At 34.4% G+C, this 21,073-nt stretch overlaps 1 pseudogene; it reads left to right on the top strand.

Annotated features, from left to right (window-relative positions):
• Positions 1–2,108: 2,108 nt before the first annotated feature.
• Positions 2,109–14,199, top strand: LOC142616827 (uncharacterized; annotated as a pseudogene).
• Positions 14,200–21,073: the final 6,874 nt, after the last annotated feature.

Raw genomic sequence — 21,073 nt, 5'->3', positions numbered from 1 at the left:
CACTTGTTATGTTTCCACACATAACACGCAAAAATTATATACTACTTTTGATACATGTGTAGGTACAATGTGATTTGGCCATCACAAGGAATACATGTGTTAATATATGCTCACTAGACTATCTTAAATTGTTTTTAGAATATAAAATTGGTTAGACTTGTTTAGTGTGTGGGTGTGTTTTTGGATTTATGGATGCTTTTTTTTTTGTTGTAGAGTGTTGTTTTAAGAGCTTAATATGTTGATTGGATCCTTATTTGAGTGGCTTGCTTGTTGCATTCATCTTTATGTGTTTTTCCTCCTTGAAAAACTCTTTTTCCTCAAGCTTGACAACTTCTCAACAAGTCCTCGACATATTCCTCTTCTATCGAGCTTTCTTTCTTTAGCCTCGATAGAATCTCGACAGATCTTTGTTCCATCGAGATTTTTGGGTTTCTTCTTGATGGAATCTCGACAGCTTCTTGATCCATTGAGCCAAAATTTTTGAGCATTCTGTTTGACCGATAGATTCTCGATAGCTTCTTGATCCATCGAGGTGTTTTGCTATCAACAGATCCTTGATAGTACCTTGACAGATTCATTTCTGTCGAGATTTAGTGCTCGATAGATCCCGATAGCATCTTCGATCCATTGGGCTGCGATTTCTTTATAAAGGTCAGGCGTGATTCAAACCTCATTTTTTCACTCCTCTCTTCGACAGAAAAATCTTCTCTCTCGACTCAAAACCCTTTTTCACTCTAATATCCCTCTACCCATCAAGTTTTTGGCCTAATCCAAGCTAGAATCACTTGGTAAGATCTCTTAACCCCTCTTTTTACATGCATTCATGCATTTTAGACCTAGGTTTGGGGTTTTTCAAAATTTTGGGGTTTTTGAGTTTTTCTTAAAATTTTTGGGTTAGTTTTTGTGTTTTTGTTGTTATATGTTCATGCATTGAATTTTCTATGCATTATAACTATGTTTCATGCATTTTAGGATTATGTGCTTGATTAAAAATTGTGAGTGCTATTAGGTTGCATTGGGTTTTGCCCATGATGCTTTTTATTTTTGCACGTCACATGTTCATGCATTTTTCGTTCATACGTTCTTTCTTTTCCTTTCTTTTTCTAGTTGTGATGTGTTTTGTTTCTCTCCCTCTCTCTCTCTCTCTCTCTCTCTTGGATAGATTGTGCTATGGCACCTAAACAATGCAAATCTACTCTGGCTCAGAACCCTCTTCATGGTTCTAGGTCTTCTTTTTCTTCCAATGCTCCCTCTCACATCCGGTTTCGTGTTGAGAAGGCCCAAAAGGACTTCTTGAAGAAATTCAAAAAACGTGGCGTTCATCCAGAATGCTAGGTTATCCTATTAAACTTTTCCAACACTTCTCTCCCCGCTATCATTCGGACTCGGGGTTGGGCTTCTTTTTGTGAGAGTTTATACAAGAATTTTACTCCAATATACATGGCTTCGATACCTCTATGCCTCGGTTTGCTACTTACATCCAAGGTACACGTATCATAGTTACTCTGGATCTTATATCCGAGGTACTACATATACCCAGGTTAGCGCATCCTAACTACCCTGGCTGTGAGCGTCTTTGAACTGTGTCTAGAGAAGAGCTTCTCTCTCACTTCTATGAGACTTCTTCCACATGGGGTGGTAAGCTAAACACCTCATGCTCGGGCTTTGCCAAAGACCCAAGGTTCCTTAACATGGTGATGACATTTACTCTTACTTCATTGTCTCACTATAACTCCATCACTGAGCCTCGTGCTCATTTCCTTCTTCCCTTTTTGAAGGATCTCTCTATAAATTTTCCCTCTCACTTCATCACATCCATTCTAGATGTGTATTAGGATACTGCCACCCGTGATAAGCTCATCTTTCCTTTGGCTGTCACATGGATCCTTCGACACTTCTCCATTGATATTCCTTCCTCTCCTTTCTTCACTACTATAGGTGCCATCAAAGCCGATACTGTTCGGCGGAGCGAGGCCCTGCTTCGTCCAAAGCGGCCACATGTGGAGATGACTGATACTGCAGCTTTTGCTATTCCTTCTTCTTCGACTCCTTCTACCTCCGCAATTGGTGGAGTGACTCTAGAGGCCATTATAGCGTAGCTTCAGCGGATGGAGGCTGACTTTGGTGGTCGTCTTGACTATGTCACCAATGAGATGTGTCAGATGAACACTAGAGTTGGTCGTATGGATGGCTTTGCCCCTTCTCCAGAGGCCTCAGATGGTGATGATGAGGATGATGCTAGCTCTTTTGGTGAGGACGAGATGACGCCCTCTCAGTGACTTACCTTTTGTCATTCTTGACAAAAAGGGAAAGTAGTTTTGGTTTAAAAGTAGTCTTGTTTAGAGAGGAGAGTTAGTATAGGACATTTTTTGTTAGGGGGAGTGTGTTTATAGTTTTTGAGGGATGTAGTGAGGTTTACATGTATTTTCTTCTTTATCTTTTTACATTAGCCTCTTGTATACTAGACTTGTGACCATTTATGACATACATTGTACTTTATTTTCATATATATGATGATGTATATTTTTCTTCACCTATCTCTACATGTGTTGTTTCTTTTCTCTCTTTATATACATGTTTCTTTATGTATGCAATCTTTATTTCTGTTTCACATATGATGCATTAATGAGTCTTGTTTAAGTGTTTCAGAAAGACAGGTTGTAAAAGTCTACCATGCCATGAACTCTTTTCTTGCAAAGTTTTCAACAGTTTTTGTTAGGGTTAGATTTATGTTGTATTTCAACAAGTGGTTATGAGTTGAGTGATTTAAAACTTCTCTCATAATTATTTGTTTTGTTGTGGTTTTTTCAAGGATTGTCAAATGAGGAGATTGTTAGGACATATTTTATGTAATTGGCTAATCCTTTGACAAAACGCACTTTACTTGTAATTGGGTAGATCTAGGATGGGTTTAGTACTTCAAAAAACAAGTGTTCAAGTTGAGTATTGAAGTCATGCAAGTCTGACCAAGAAACAAGTGAAGGCAGTGTTGTTCATTAAAGCTCGATAGAAATCTCGACATAATCCTTTTTATTGAGATTTAATGTTGAAGCTTGACAGAAGCTCAACACAAGTTGTATCAGTCGAGAATTATAAAATCAGACTTTCCAAATCTGATTAGACGCATATGCTTATGTATAACCCTAGACATATATAAGGCTTATTTTAAAGGTTGTCGCATTATGCACAACATGTCCATTTTCTTTTATGCTTGCTCACATGATATTTGTCTCGATCTATGTGCTTTATGCTTTGTGCTATATGCTTGTGCCTAGATCTATCTTTCCCATGTGTTGTTTGGCTAGATCCATGTTCTTTCTATGCTTGTTCACATGCTAGTTGTCTCGATCTACATGTTTATGTTTTATGCCATGTTTTCCCATCCTTTGTTCATCTTTTTGTTCTATGTTGATGTTTAGGTTACATGCTCACATGTTTGTATGATATTTTGGCTATGCCTTGCTTGGATTTATGTGTTTATGCCTATTTTGCCATGCTATAGGGTTAGATCCTTGTCTTCACAATCTTACACTTGGATTCACGTTCTTCCATGTTTATGTGCTAAGATCTACATGTTTACATGCATGTTTCTATGCCTATATGTCTCGATCTATGGTTCACATGCTTGTGTGCTTAGATTTATGATCTCTACATGCTTTAGGCTTTCTTCCATATGTTTGTGCACTCCATGCCATGTTTGTGTGCCTAGACCTAGGCCATGCTTGTCATGCCATGTGCTATTATAGCCCTTTTGTCACTCTATCTTTCTTTCATGCATTCTGGCCTATTGGTCTAGATCCGATCTCGACCCTATGGTCTTGGTCCTCATCTCTGCTTACTTGCTTTTATGCTTTATGCTTGTGTTAGCCTCTCTAGTTTCAGGCTTTGCCATTCTTGACACCCTTAGCGGGTTTGAGGATGTGTTGCTACATCCAATGCCAATAAGGCCTTGTTTCAATGTAACCACTCAGGATACGTCTCCGAACGCCGGGTTGCTCTATGCATACCTTTCCCATTTTCTGCTCCATGCGATGACATACTTGCCATGCTTGTTTGCACCACCCATTGGCTTTCTTTGCATCTTTACACTCTTGCTTACATGTCCATGCATGAGTCTTGCTTGCTAGTGTGTCCTCCATATTTCAACACAATGAAGCTATGGACATTCGATCCAAAACTACATTTGTCCCTCACGGACACCACCTTTTGTTTGCCTTTTGCTTGTTTGCTTTCTTGTCCGCTTGCTTTCTCGTTTGTATGCTTATCTTTGTTCGTCATGTCTCCCATCACATTGTATGCTTACTATGTCTATCATGCTTATCGCTTTGTGCCTCTCTTGTATACTCGTTGCATCTTTCCCTTCCATTGCTTGTTTGCTGGTTTCTTATCTTTGCCTTTTTCATGTAGACACATGGAGCGAGGAAACTTGGAGCTACGACACGGCCTCCCAGGCACAAGCAAAAAGGGAACGGAGTCAAGTATGTAGATTTGAGCCAAGCGGCTATGTTCAGTAGGTTTAGGAGTCTAGTTCATCCCTTTTGGTTATGTACTCTTTTAAACCTCCTTTCCTTCCTCCCCCATTTCTCTCTTGGACGATTTGTATTAGGTATATCGTGCCGTGTACGATTCGTCCTCATTTCTAGAGTATGGCAATCCTTGTTTATTTTCATGCACTTATAGTTTAGGCCATGCTCTAGGGATGTAGGCATTTACTTTCCTGCTCTGTGTGCTTGCATTGTGCATGATTTATGTGTATTTATATACCTGCTTGCCCCTTTCGGTGTGATTGGCACAGTCCATGTCACCTAAGGCAAACGATGCCTAATTTTTGCAATGAAAGCAAGGTGACATGTCATCAAGTTTTCGACGTGGAAATCTGGTATTTTCCTCGAATGCCTTAGGAAATTATAGATTGGGACCACACCCATTCAAAAGCCAAACCTCGAAGCCCCATGTATGTTAAGCCCTGAAAGCCGATGCCAAAATCATATTTTTACTGCCAATCTCTGAAAATTATGGTTTTATTAAAACAAATGACTGTCCTTGGACAGGCGATGTGGGGTGCCTAACACCTTCCCCACACGTAACCAAACTTCCGGACTCAAGAATCAAGATTTTTTGCCATCCACTTTAGATTAGGAAAATTGACCTTTTTCTTAGCCTAGGATTGGTAATAAAATCAATTAGAAACAGGTGACTAATCACAACTTAGAAAAACCCAATGATTGGTGGTGACTTCACTCATCTTTGGTAATCCCTTAAAATTTGGCCCAAATTCCTACCATAACGCCAAAGGTAGACCTACCTTCCTCCATCGAGAGAGAGAGAGAGCACCCGAAGCTTCGTGTGAACACACACAATCATTATCGAGAGGGGCCTTCCAATGGGGCCCTTCGTGCGGGAGCATCGCCCCGGTGGGTGGTCGGACGAAGGCACGGCAGCGGCGGTTTTTCTGTTATCGATTGAGGCCTAGCGTCAACAGTCACGTACTGGGATTTGTGCATTGAACAGAGAGATTGTTGTTACAATACAAGTCCAATTGGGTATTGGGGTAAAGGTTCAACTATAGGTTGGTATTTCGGGATAGGCCATAGGGTTTGGTAAGATTCCTTATACTTGTAACCTTGTGATTAATAATAGTGGATTCTCAGGAGTGGTGACCTTAAATTCACCTGGTGGGGTTTTGCCTCGGTGGTTTTCTCCATTCGTAAACAAATCACCTATGTCAAATTTAGTTTCTGTTGCATTTAGTTATTTGGTGATTTATTGTGTTACCACGCTATTGCATGTAATTTGACTAATTAATTGACTTGGGTAATTAATTAATTTTCAAGGGATCAATTCATTTTAACCCAACACTTAGGTATTACACTGGATCCTAATCCATCTATCATGAGGAAAAAAGGAAAGGACTAATATGGCAGAAGACCTGTCCTTGTTAGATACTCATTTTTAGGACATATGTGATTCAATGTTAGGACATATGTCACTATTTTATGTAATTGGCTAATCCTTTGGCAAAACACACTTTACTTGTATTTGGATAGATCTAGGATGTGTTTAATGCTTCAAGAAACCTTGTTTCAAGACCAAGTGTTAAAGCCATGCAAATCTGTCCAAGCTTTAAGTGTGAGAAGTGTTATTCATTAAAGCTCGACAGTTAGCATCTATCGAGTCTTGAAGAGCTGTTCTAGCCCGTCGTTCGACAGCAACTCAACAGATAGGGTAGTTGTCAAGGTTTATGAAATTCAAATTTTCGAGTCTGTTTTTCCTCCAATTCGTGATTAAATGTTTGGGCTTTCTTTTTTCTTTTCCCACAACCCTAGACATATAAAATGATTATTTTAAGGGTTGTATCAGGTTACACAGCCAAGAGCACAATTGCACAAAAGCATAATTCATCAAGTGTGACCGGAAACCAAGTTTGCGCTAGTTCTTGAGAAGCTGCTGTGTTTGTATACCATAGGGTTTTGTGACCAAGCAACTTCAAGATCTTCATGTGTTGAAGAACGAAAGAACTTTGCAGCCAACATTTTTCTCTAGTTGGTGATTGAAGTTCCGTATAGGGATCCGCGCAATTGGTTAGTCATGTACTGGGAGCCATGCATTGAAAGGAGTGATTGTCACTACAGAACAAGTCTAATTGGGTATTGGGGTAAGGGTTCAACTGTAGGTTGGTATAAGGTACTAGGATTCCTTTACTTGTAATCACTTGTTTTGATAATAGTGGATTATCGGGAGTGGTGACCTTAAAATCACCTGGTGGGGTTTTTGCCGTGTTGGTTTTTCTCATTCCTAAACAAATCGCTGTGTCAATTTAGTTTCCGCTGCATACTTTAGTTTATTGGTGATTTGTTTGTGCTACCACGCGTTTGCATGTTAATTTGATTAATTAATAAACTTTTCTAATTAATCAATTAATTTATCATAAGGGGTCAATACATTTTTGGCCTATCACTCATCACTTCCATCTTCCACCAGCTTGCTTTCAATAAAGGAACCCAAAGTCTATTTTGGAATCCTCCAACCAAGGGTGAAAAATCCTAACCTTAGCATCATTTTCTAAAATACTTATAATGAGGGTTTTACTAACATATGCCCTAAGGGCATACGTTAACAAACCATTTTAGAAATTTTTTTATGAAAACTTGTTAAAAGTTTTTTATCTCAACTAATTGGCATATTCTTCTTAAAAAATAATAAATAAATAAAACTGTTTGGAATCTCTTGGTGTTTCCGATGAACCCATCCATGTTCAAATCCTCTCACCCTTACTATGGAATTATTAAATTATATTTAATTGTTGTACAAGGTATAGTTTGAATATAAATTGTAATCCATCTAAATATAAGTTCATTTGGAACTTTATAATTTACATATGTTAATGTAACTTCATCATCTCAAACAACTATAGGTATTATATATATGTGTATATATATATATATATATATATATATATAAAATCATTAATATATTAATATAAAATATTAAGTTAAATATGTAATTTGAATACATAAGAGTAAATTGAGACTTGAATAGAATATAACTAATAAATTCAAATATAGCTGCCAAGAGTGTTTTGTTCAACTAGTTGACATCCTTTTGTGTTTCCAACGGAGTCACATTAAGGGTTCAAATCCACTCCACCCCCCCCCCCCCCCCTTCTCTCTGATTATTGAATTGTCAAAAAACAAATCAAACATAAAAATAATGTTGTTTTATTATGAAATTTGTTTTAAAGAGAATAAAAATTAAAAAATCATGTACGTCTATAGGTGTTCTTACTCTATATAAAACTTATACGTTATTATTTTTTGTTTATATATATATATATATATATATCACTCATAACATTTAGTTTTTTATTTCTATTTTTTTATGTATTTAAGTGGATCTATCTGAGTAAGAAAGATTTTTTGTTTGTTGAAGTCAAGATGGCATATCTTAGGGAAGGGAGGATAAACTTATAAATGTAGTACCGTTATAGAACTTTCTTATCAATTTGATGTTATGTACTACTCAATTCATAAACTCATTTTTGTGTATAATAAAAAAGATAGAAATTTAACCCTTTTATAAATCAGATAATTATCATTTTTTAAATTCTTGATATTTTGTAAGCATGAATAGTGTAAAGAGATAATGTAATATTAACAAAGAGTTAGTGATCAGAAGAAGTTTTATAACTTAATTGATACCTCTTGATGTTGTCCCTCCCCCGTAACTATCAATTATCAACTTGATCCATGCTAATAGCCAAGCATTCCCGATTTCTTAGTCATCCTAAGTTCTAACATTAATTCAAGCCATTTCTAGTCTTCGTCGTTGTAATGGCATGGCAAGAAAATAAAAATGATGGGACTGCGAAGACCTGTCCTACTCAATGTTGTCCCAAGTCTTTGGCTACAGAAACTTCAACTTTTTTTCGGATTCAATAGACTTCATGCATAATTTTAATAACAGAGGAGAATTAACAAGGCAAAACTACATTATTAGTTCTTGAAGTTTATTTTATGTGCGCAATTGGTTCATCAAATTTCAAGTGAGTACGATTGGTGCCTCAAATTTTCAAAATGAGCCATATTAACTTCCGTTATTGGTATTGCTTATGTGACTAACGAAATAATGACTTAGCATTTTTTAAGTAACGTGGCATTTATTAAAAAATTACACATTAAACTTTTAAAGCTTTATGCATAATTTTAATCACAGGGGAGAATTAATATGGCGAAACTACACTATTAGTTCTTGAAATTTATCTTGAGTGCGTAATTGGTCTCTCAAGTTTCAAGTAAGCACAATTAGTCCCTCAAATTTTCATAATGAGCCGTATAAGTCCTTTCGTTAACTTCCGTTATTGGTATTGCTTACATGACTAACAAAATAATGACTTGGTATTTTTTAAATGATGTTGCATTTCTTTATATTAAAAAATTACAGATTAAGCTTTTAAGTTTGATGCAGAATTTTACCACAGAAGAGAATTAATAAACCCTAGGACAGAAAGTTGTAGGAAAAATTCTTAGATAGAAGACGACCAAAGGTGTTACATAGAAAACCAAACCGGAAGGAAAAAGTCTGTGTAACACCTTTGGTCGTCACTCCTTGTAAATCACGGCAGAAGATCACGGCAGAAGATCTATACTAACTCCTTGTTAAGTCATAGATTAGAGTCATTTATTAGACACCCATCACTTCCACCAGCTAGCTTTCAACAAGGCAAAAGTCTATTTTGGAATCGTCCAGTGGTCCAGCAAAATGACAAAGAAACAAAAGAATCGCAGTAGTCAATAGGAAATTAAATAGGAAGTTTGTACTTATAACGTGAAAAATAGGGTGATCCTTTCTATAGAAGTTTGTGTGTGTGTGTGTGTGTGTGTGTGTATATATATATATATATGTTTAAGTATTGCAAAGGGACGACCAAAGCTAGCTATTACATCTCTGTATACCACACACAAATCCGCCACTTGATTCGAATATTAGCTAGTCACTCATGGCTCTGCCATGTGGAAGTGGGAGGAGGTGGACGAGGGCAGTAAAGATGACATCCTGCCTGTTCTTTCTCATACCAATGTCATCATTTGGAAATAGAAACACTAACACATATTCGATAAGAAACAGAAACTGGAGATTCAGCAGCAATTGAAGTGCCTTAACAAGCCTGCTCTTAAATCCATTGAGGTTATTAATCACTTCATATAACATGTTTGTGTTCTATATTGTATTTTCAGCTTTAGTCTCAGAAGAGTCATTCACTTTTGTGGGTTATGGTTTTTTCATAAGTCCCATGTACAATACCAGGGTAATTTTATTACAACACTGTGAATTTAGACTAATATCTATGTATGTGTGATGAGAAAATGTATCTGATACAGAGCCCAGATGGAGATATAATTGACTGCGTAGATATCAACAAGCAACCAGCTTTTGATCATCCTTTGTTAAAAAATCACACAATACAAGTAACTAGTTTAATTAAGTAAATTTCATTTGGTATCACAAATAATTTGATACTTATTGTATGTATGGTATGGGCTGGGTTTGCATCGGTATCTATACCAAATGCAATAGATGAGACCAAGTTCTTACCCAGAAGGAATTTCAATCGATGAGAGCAACGACGTCTCTTCAAACTCCGAGCCCAAATTTACTCAGCTATGGCACTTGAATGGAAGGTGCCCAGAAGGAACCATTCCCATAAGAAGAACTAAAGAAGAAGATTTATTAAGGGCAGGCTCTGCAGCAAATTATGGAAGGAAAAAACACCGTTCCATCCCTAGTGCTCAATATAGTGCCGGTGAAGTTATCCATGAGGCACTATTTAATTGTAGGACAAGGATTTGCTACAAACATGTCTGTAGGAGTTGCTACATATAGTATTAGGTGTCAACTTATGAAGCCAACATGTGTCTTGGGTCATGTGCTTGTCACATGACCAGCCAAATTTTCCAAATTTCCTTAACCATAGGTAGCTTTAACCATCTAGCATCAACTCCCCTCTCTCTCTCTCTCTCTCTCTCTCTCTCTCTTAACCAACCCAACTAAAATATAACCCAACCATCTCTCTATTTGTCGGTCCCTCTCTCTCACTCCCCCACTGTTCACCACTGTCTTTTGGCAGCGAGAACCTTTCTTACTCATTCTCTTTATTATGTCTCTCATGATCTTAGCCTCTGAGCAAAGCAAAATATCCCAACTCTCCAAGCAAAGCAAAACATCTATTAATTAATTGATCTCATGATTTTATTTTACCCAACTCTTCAAGCAAAGCAATATATTCCTCTCACACTTTTACTTGAACCAACTCTCCACCAACACCTGCACACTCTCACTACCAAAATAAATTCAACCCAACACACAACATTCTAAAGAATATAGTCTTTCTTGGTTGGCTTTGCTTTGATCTAAAGTTCTAAATCTTTTGTGGGTTTGCAAATATACAAGTTCTTGGATGTCTTCTTCTTTTTTCCTAAATAATCGGATCTAAGCCTTGTGCATACATATTGAGTCAGGGGATCGGTAAAGAAATTAATGGATGGGTTTTGTTTAACTTGGGTTTAAGTTAAGTGTTATATGTGGTTAAGGGAATTTGGAGACTTTGGTTGGTCATGTGACAAGCACATAACCTAGGACCGGGGGGGGGGGGGGGGGGGGGGGCGAGGGGTGGCAGGTGCCCCCTGAAATTTCAAATGTTTTCACTAGGAAATACCATATTTGCCCCCCCTACACAAAAGACAAAAAAAAAAAAAAAAAAGATCTCAATTAAGTTATTCACGTTACCTTTTCTTTCCAGCTTTCCTTCTTTTTTTTTTTTGGACAGAAGTGATAAAACCTTTCCAACTTTCCTAGTAGTAGTAGGCTTCTACCACTAGAAGTAGTACAATTCTAATGATCTCTATAACAACTTTGCTACACCTACCAGGATTAGAAGTCAGTAGAACTCTGAAAAAAATATATATATATAATGCAAACAAGGCACGCCTCCCATCACAACAAAAAAATTTCTTTTCAATCCAGTCTCTTTCTTTGGATCTCAGAGTTGCTGTGCAGTTTTTAAAAGCATTCAAGTTGGGTTTTTAAGTTACATTCAAATATTTATAGGTATGCATACTCTTAATTCTTTTGCTTTGATTTATTTATTTATTTATTTTTTTTAAAGAATCAAATTATATGTTTAAACTGTTTATATTTAGATGGATCTCTCAATTTGACTATTCTTAACCATAAATTTATAATTCAAATTATATGTTTAAACTATTTGTATTTATAATGATCTCTTCATTTGATTATTCTTAATCATAGATTGTAATTTTTTTTTCTTTATTTTAATGATATGACATATATATTTGTAGTTAATTGAGATTATGGAGAATCCTGATCATAATAATGAGTCCGGATCAAATCCTAAACGAACTCGTATCGAAGTGGATGTTGCAAGTCTTCCCACGGATCCTGGTTTAAGAATAAAAATTTGTAACTATCATCCTAATGAAAGAGATCAAATTAGAAGGCATTATCTACAAAATAAACCTTGTCAACCAGTTGATCATGATTTTCCACAAAGTCAATTTGGCAAAACAAAGCGTCGATTTAATCCAGTGTGGTTCAAAGACTATCCTAGTTGGTTGGAATATAGCATTACGAAAGATGCTGCATATTGTCTATTTTGTTATCTATTTCGACCTGATACTGGTGATCAAGGAGGGGGAGACTCATTTGTTACTGAAGGATTCAGAAATTGGGAAAAGAAGGAGAAATTACAGAATCACGTTGGGGACCACAACAATGCACATAATATAGCTCAAAGAAAATGTGAAGCTTTGTTAAACCAGAGACAAAGTATTCAAACAGTTATAAACAAGCAATCGGATGTTGAGAAAAGGGAATATCGAACTCGTTTGAATGCATCAGTGGATTGTATTTGTTTTTTACAACGGCAAGGATTAGTATTTCGTGGCCATGATGAATCTAAAGACTCCAATAATCAAGGAAATTTTCTTGAATTATTACGGTTTCTTGCAAATCACAATGAAGAAATTGATAAGGCAGTTCTCAAAAATGCTCCTGAAAATCATCAAATGACCTCTCCTGATATCCAAAAAGAAATAGCAAATGCTGCAGCCGTTGAGACAATAAATGCTATTATTAAAGATATTGGAGACTCATTATTTGCTATTATAGTTGATGAATCATGTGATATGTCTACTAAAGAACAAATGGCAATTGCTTTGCGCTATGTGGACAAACTGGGACATGTGAATGAGTGCTTTTTAGGCATTACACATTTTAATAATACATCAGCAGTGACACTAAAGAGTGCAATTGAGGAGGTATTTAATAAACATAGCTTAAGCATTAGTAGATTGCGGGGACAAGGCTACAACGGGGCAAACAACATGCGAGGTGAGTTAAATGGACTAAAAACTCTTATTTTGAAAGATAATCCTTCTGCCTATTATGTCCATTGCTTTGCACATCACCTTCAACTAACATTAGTTGCAGTAGCAAAAAATCACATCCAGATTGCAACCTTTTTTAACTTAGTTGCAAAGGTATTCAATATTGTTGGAGCATTATGCAAACGTCATGATATTCTTCGTGAAAAACGTAATGTTGAAGTTATAGAAGCACTAAAAAATAATGAAATTTCAACTAGTCGTGGCTTGAATCAAGAAATGAGTCTAAAAAGACCTGGAGATACACGTTGGAGTTCTCATTATGGTGCACTTGTTAATATTATTCACATGTTTTCTTCTATAATTGATGTGATTGAAACTATTATAGAAGATGGTTTAGATTCTGTCAAAGAGCAGAAGCAAATATCTTAATTGGTTTACTCCAAACATTTGAATTCGTGTTTGATTTACATTTGATGAAAGGTGTGCTTGGCATAAGTGATGAGTTGTCACAAGCATTACAATGAAAAAATCAAGATATTGTGAATGCTATGAAGTTGGTTGACATTTCAAAGCAACGTTTACAGGTCATGAGAGATGATGGGTGGAACTCTTTGCTAGAGGAGGTTTCTGCATTATGTGCAAAAAATAATATTGATGTTCCTGATATGGATGATTTTTATCAACCTCGGCCACGACGAAAAGCTCAAAACATGAAAAATTCACATCATTATCAAGTGGAGCTTTTTTATACTGTTATAGATATGCAACTTCAGGAACTCAATAGTCATTTTGAAAATTCTGAATTATTACTTTATGTTGCGTGTTTGAACCCAAACAACTTATTTTCAGCATTCAACAAGGAGAAATTAATTCGGCTTGCTCAGTTTTATCCAAGTGATTTTTCAACAGTTCAAGTTTCTTTCTTGGATAACCAACTTGAGACATACATCCATGACATGCGGTCCTCTGAAGAGTTTTCAGCACTTAAAGGAATTGGACAGCTTGTTGAAAAGATGGTAGAAATGAAAAGAATGTTACATATCCATTGGTTTACTTATTAGTGACTTTGGCATTGATCTTACCAATTGCAACAGCTACTGTTGAAAGAGCTTTTTCAGCAATGAACATAATTAAAAATCGATTACACAATCGAATAGGAGATCAGTGGATGAATGATTGCTTAGTCACATATATTGAGAAAGATGTATTCAAGACTATTGAGTGTGAAGAAATTATGCAGCGGTTTCAATATATGAAAAATCGTCGAGGGCAATTGAGTAAAATAAGCCAGGTGTGAAAAAATAAATTAAAGTTTACATTTTATGTTAGATTCTGTATGACAATTACATTATCATATAGTTGTTTACTTATTTTGTTATTAATATTGATTAATTTTTTTAGATTAATTTTTTACTTCCAATCTTGTCTTTTAATCTTGCCCCCCCTGACCTAAATTCCTGGCTCCGCCACTACCTAGGACACATATTGGCTAGCTTCATATGTTGACACCTAACACTATTTATAGCAACTCCTACAAACATGTTTGCAGCAAATCCTTGTCCAAATTTTTTAGCCAATATTGTTAATAGGTTTGAGCTCAATGGTATCTACTATAATGAAGGACTCAAATCGACATTAACGACCTTTATTTTTATGGTTGAGTTTCTAGTATGCAGTGCTTACTGAGCAAGGAGATAAGTACTATGGAATGATGGCAGAGATAAACGTGTGGAATCCCAATACCCAGGAAACAAATGAGTTCAGCTTGTCTCAATTTTGGATGACAGCTGGTAAATATGGTCAAGATCTTAATACCATTGAAGCCGGCATGATGGTATATATAATTTCATCATCATCATCTTTTCTTTTAGGCGCTTGCTAAACAATTAATTACTAATAATTTTCCTTTTTTTTTTTTACAAAATTATTTTATGTGGAAAAACAGGTCTACGAATTTCTATATGGAGATAACAACACTAGACTCTTCACGTATTGGACCGTACGTGTTTTAATATTTGACTTCCCTGCCAGCACTAGCCATGTTTATACATACTATTTTTTTAAAGAAAGATGTTTATATATACTATTTCAGTTTTGAAAAGCGTCTTTTTTTATAATTTAATTTAATTTATTTATTCATTATTATTATTATTATTATTATTATTATTATTATTTTATCATCGCTGCAGGATGATTCATATCAAAACACAGGTTGCTACAATCTGAAGTGCTCTGGCTTTGTTCAAGTCGACAACCAGATTGCGACGGGTGCAACCGTCACCCCTTATTCCAACTATGATGGTACCCAAAGTTCAGTCAAATTCTATGTTTGGAAGGTAGTACAATATTTCAATTTAATTACTTTATCAAGTACTTTTACTTATTGGATACACATAGTAACAAATGTTACAGATATGTTTGAATTTCTTACGTTTTAGTTGTAACAGTGTATATTTGAAACTCTTATTTCTTGGTTTATGTATTTTAATTTTAAACTTTTTAAATTTAAAGGTTTAATTTTTTTTCTATGCACAATTTATTTTTACCTAACTTATTTTTTAAGACGGTGAATTTAAGTGTCCACGTTGTTCTACACAAAAAGATTCATTTTTTTTTCCTCTTTCATTAATCATACCTTCATTTATCATGCAAAATATTACAGACTGATTTGCATGACATGTACAATGAGGTAGGACATTAATGGAAAGGGAGACTGGTGGATGAAAATTGCGGATAGAGACTTCGGATATTGGCCATCTTCCATATTCTCAATCCTGTCTGATAGCGCTTCATCTGTTCAATGGGGAGGAGAGGTGATAAACTTAATGCAAGATGGGCAGCACACCAAAACACAAATGGGCAGTGGCCATTTCCCTGAAGAAGGGCTTGGCAAGGCTAGTTTCTTCAAAAATCTCAATGTTATTGATGGTTCAAAAACTCTCACGGGTCCTCGGAACAATCAAACAATCATTACGAATCCCAATTGCTATAATCTCATAAATTCTGGAGACTCATTTTATTTTGGTGGTCCTGGTAGAAACCCCAATCGTCCATGATCATTTAGATTATTGCTTCAAAATAAGGAGAAAGAGGGAAACATATGAAGAGGGGAATCATTTCTTGTTTTCTTCATGTCACTCCAAATGTAACTAAATGCCATATGTCATATGAAACTCTCTGATTCAATTATATAAAAATGGTTATTCTATGGAGTAGTAAAATTTTAAAAAATTATCTAATTTAATATGGTGGAAGTTAAGATTGTATGGTATAGTATATATACTCGTGCTTTTCTCCATTCCAAACAAAGAGTTCCCATCCTCTTCTCCATTCATTCTATCTTCCTTGGTGTGCTTTGAGATTGTGACTCTTCCATTATATGTGGTGTATTAGTGTTTGGGAATGTGATTATGTAAAGGCCCACCAACTTCAAAAACATGGTATTAGAGCTAATAGATTTGTGGTGAGAATAACATTTTCCAACTAGATGGAGTCATTTTAATTTTCATGGGTTACCAATTTTTTTTTTTGATAATTTGGGTTATTTGAAAGTGTTTCTCAAATACCAAAATGTGGTAGATAGTGGTAAGTGGTAACATGACCAAAAGAATGTTAAAGGGCATGTGAATGTCCCAAGAAGTTTGGGATGAATCTACTCATGCAGTCTATTTGTCCAATTTTTGTCTCACATAAGGATTGTACGAGGAAGAACCCCACATAGCAAGCTTGGAGTAAAAAGAATCCTACAATTTCTCACTTATGTTTGTTTATAAGCATTGCATATGTGCATGTACCAGATCAAGAAAGGTTCAAGCTTGATAATTATAGTAAGAAGTATGTGTTTATTGGTATGGTCCAAGCTCTAAGGGTTATAAGTTGTGAAATTCAAGCACCAAAAATCAGTTGGGATGTGGAATTTGATGAAGAATGCATATGGAATTGGAGCACTCAAAAAGATGAAAAATATCATTTGTTTCCCTTTATTTAATGAAGATGAGCAGATGAATGAAGTTCTAGACAAGCTTCCACTCCACCTTCATCACTAGCACCCCCTATTTATGAAAGTTCATCTTCAAAATCATCACTATAAGGATTCTAGTGAAAGATTAAGGAAATTGAAAATTTTCAAGGATATCTACGAGTCAATGGAGAATATAGATGATCTCTCTCTCTCTCTCTCTCTCTCTCTCTCTCTCTCTCTCTCTCTCTCTCTCTCTCTCTCTCTCTCTCTCTCTCTCTCTCTCTCTCTCTCTCTCTCTCTCTCTCTCATTAGTTGTGCAAGATTTGAAATGGAAAAATGCTAAAAATATTTTATAAAAGGTTACTGAACGTTTATTTGAACCTTCACTTTAGTGGTATACTAATGAGAAGGAGTGCTAAATATAGTATAATTGGACCAAAACTCATTGGCTTAAATTTTTTGACTAAGTGGTATCCTTATATGTTATATTGACCCCTCAATTAAAGTCTCCCCTGTTGGAAATTAAACGATTATACAATGGAAGAACAGAGTAATATAAAAAACAAATAGAAAGTTGAGAAAAATCTTGTAGCAGTCTCACAAATAATTATATTTTAGTTGTTAATTATTACCATTATCAAAAAAATAATAATAGTAAGTAAATATATATATATATATATATATTTTTTTTTTGAGATGGTAATATTTCTAATTTATGGGGTTCATTCTATGATGATTGCTCTTATCATTATGTTAAGACACTAATTAGTTTTTTCTCAAAAAAAAAAAAAATACTAATCTGCTTTTGGTGTAGATAGAGTTCATATTCCGAATCTTATTCGATGACATGAGATTTACCAACTAAGCTAATTGAAACACACATTAATAATAATAATAATAATAATAATAATAATAATAATAATAATAATAATAATTTTGAGTTTTGAAGTCAATAATAAAAATAAAAAGTTATACTACTAAATAGTAGCAATGGCATAACGAGGATTTTAGATAGGAAACAAAGTTAAATATATATATATATATATATATATATATATATATATATATAAGGAAAGTTAATTATTAACTAATACTATAATTAAAAAATCATAACTTTAAGCATATAATATATACTTACAAACAAAAAACTCTTTATAAAATCATTAATATATTAACTTAATTGATATAAGTGTATCGTTTAAATACTTAAGAGTAGATTCTCAAAAAAAAAAAAAAAAAAATTAAGAGTAAATTGAAATTAAAAAAGACAAATATAATCTATAAATTGAAAAACAACTCAAAAGGGATGTTGTATAATGGAAAGAATTTTAAAAGAAAATAAAAATTGAAATTTATATTATTAAGAATTTTAAAGACAAACCTCATATTATTAAGAAATTTTTTGAGTGGGATCCGGCTGAGTTTACTTCTCTTATTATGAAGTAACAAACCTCATATTTTTTAAGGGAGCAAACCTCTGTTTAAATCAATGAAATCCAAAATTTTGATTACTTTTTAATGTTAAGTCTTTGTTAACATTATTTTATTTAATAATATTTTTAGATGAATTTTGAAAATCCAATAATTGGATTATAGAGTATTTTATTCTTAATAAACATACTAAATTACTTATCAATAAGATGTTATGTACTACCGTGCATAACACAATCTTGTATATAATATTAAAATAAAAAATTGAAATTTAAACATTTTAAATTAGATTATTATTATTTTTTAAACCAATATATTTTGTAAGCATAATACTATATAAAAGAAAAAGTCATCTAAAAAAAAGCATTCAATAAAAAAATTAAAAAATTATGTAATATTAAGTATTAACTAATTAAGAGTTTACACTGTATCTCTTGATGTGTCTAACTAGGGTTTAACCCTCCTTCCCATTGAAATAGTTTTAAAAAGATAACAAACAAACAAATTTGTTTTGTTTTTGATTAATAGGGGATTTCAACCTATAACCACTTATTGAAAATTACTCTTATCATTAAGTTAAAACACCCATTAATTTTTAGTGTTGATGGGATTTTGAACTCTAAATTTTTTATTCGATTATAAAATTTTTTAACAATTGAGCTAACTCGAACTCATAACAAACAAAGAATTTAGTGGAACTTAATCCATCCTCATGTTTTAGTCCTTGTTATTAATGGTGCTATGTTTTCTATACCAAACTTCCGCACTTGTGTTTGATTGATAACTAGTGAGAGCAAGCCAAGCAATCCTGACTTTTTAGCCATTTGGCCCATTATTCCAAGTCTAAGTCGTTGTAACTTGTAACTTACGATGGCTAAGCAAAGAAGAATGATGAGATCAGGAAGACCTGTCTATCTCGACGTTGCACCATGTCTGAATCGACAATAATAAATTGGTCCCAATGCATTTGAAAATGTACATCTTTTTCTTTAATTTTTTTTTTTTTTTGTGATCGTGGCAATAAGTTTGAATTGATTATGGGAATGTATGATGCAGGGACAAATTTTGCCCAATGCATGTACATTCACAATAGATTAAACACTTTCAAGCTCATGCATAATTTTAGTCATAGAAGAGAATTAATAAATGGTAGCACATAAAGTTGTAGAGAAAATCCTTAGAGAAGACGACCAAAGGTGTTACATAGAAATCAAACTGGATAACGCTTCCTAGGGCGCCTTTAATCTATGCCTAGAAACATTTTGGGACGGTTAAATGCTAATCTAATGTGATGTTAAGAACTAAGAAGCACCATCATTTTAAATTTTAAATGGCATGAGAAGAAACAAGGAGTGAATTTTATCATGAAGTAGGTCTATTTTCATGAAGATTTGAAGACTTGAATAGCTTTGGGTCTATGGATTCCAACTTCCCACATTAGAACAAAGTTGTATTAAACATGGACCTTTTAATCTAAATTAAGTTGATTGAGTCAATATATTACTCGTACCAAGCATAACAAAATCGAACAGAATGCGTAGCTCTTCATTGTTATCAAATCGGAAATGAGTAATTTATTTGCCCAAAAAATACAAAATCTATTAATTTGAGCAGAATCAATGGTTTCGTTTTAATTCAAACTATAAGGGACAAATATACCAATTGAAAGTTTGTAAACTAAATTACAACTGGATCCAACCACAAAAAGGGTATAATATATCCTATATATAAGTCTACTATATTCGTGGACTACATGCATGTTTAAAATTTTCATAACAAGCCTAAGGACACTGTCAATTACTGTATTATTTGTAAAAAATAAAAAAATAAAAAAAAACTTAAAAAAGAAATAGTGAATATCGATCACGAGGACGGAAGGAAAGGACTTATGGCAAAAGACCAGATTTAGATCCGGTGCAATACCTAGGTTACCTCATATTTCTCTCACAAAAAGTTTTTACTATTCTCACTTTTTAACTTTTTCTCACTTATTTTATTTAACGGTTGAGATTGAAATTGCTTTTTTAGCTCTCAATCTCAACCATTGAGAGCTATTGCATCATCTCAATCCCAGAATACCTGTCCTCGTTATCCATAATTCACCTATTGGTTTGCTACAAAACTTCCACCCGCTTGCTTTCAGTAAAGCAACCCAAAGCCTACCTTGGAATCCTCCAGCCAAGAGAGAAAAATCCTCCACCCAAAGACCTGTCCATCTAGATGTTGCCCCAAGTCTCTGGCTACAGAAACTTCGACTTTTTCTGATTCAATAGACTTCACTTTCAATAGCTTTGGACAATAATAAGTTGGACCCGGTGCATTTGAAAATGGGGGATTCACTAAAAAGAAAATTGCTCATCTAGGTCCCTTTTCTTTCTATTTATTATTATTATTATTATTTTCATTTTTCTTGACAAGTTTGAATTGATTATGGGAATGTATAATGCAGAGACTAATTTTGCCTACTGCGTATATACCCACAGTAGATTAAACCTTTTAAGCTTGATGCATAATTTTAACCATAGAAGAGAATTAATAAACGGTTGCACATAAAGTTGTAGGAAAATCGCTTTGAGAAGATGACCAAAGGTGTAACATAAAAAAAGTCCACAGGTAAATGTTGATAATATCTATAGCAGTATTACCTTTCAAGGAGATAAATGAAGTCGGCTAAAAATAATGGAATCATTTTTTAATCATTGCCAAGAGCATCATAGGTTAATTGGCACTTCTTAGCATTTTCAACGGAGATATCCAAATTCAATCCTTTCATCCACAA

The sequence above is a fragment of the Castanea sativa genome, chromosome 11 (genome assembly GCF_040712315.1).
Source record: "Castanea sativa cultivar Marrone di Chiusa Pesio chromosome 11, ASM4071231v1".
In the NCBI taxonomy this organism is placed as follows: domain Eukaryota; kingdom Viridiplantae; phylum Streptophyta; class Magnoliopsida; order Fagales; family Fagaceae; genus Castanea; species Castanea sativa.
The sequence above is the reverse complement of the archived record's forward strand: the minus strand, read 5'-3'. Positions and strand labels throughout refer to the sequence as shown.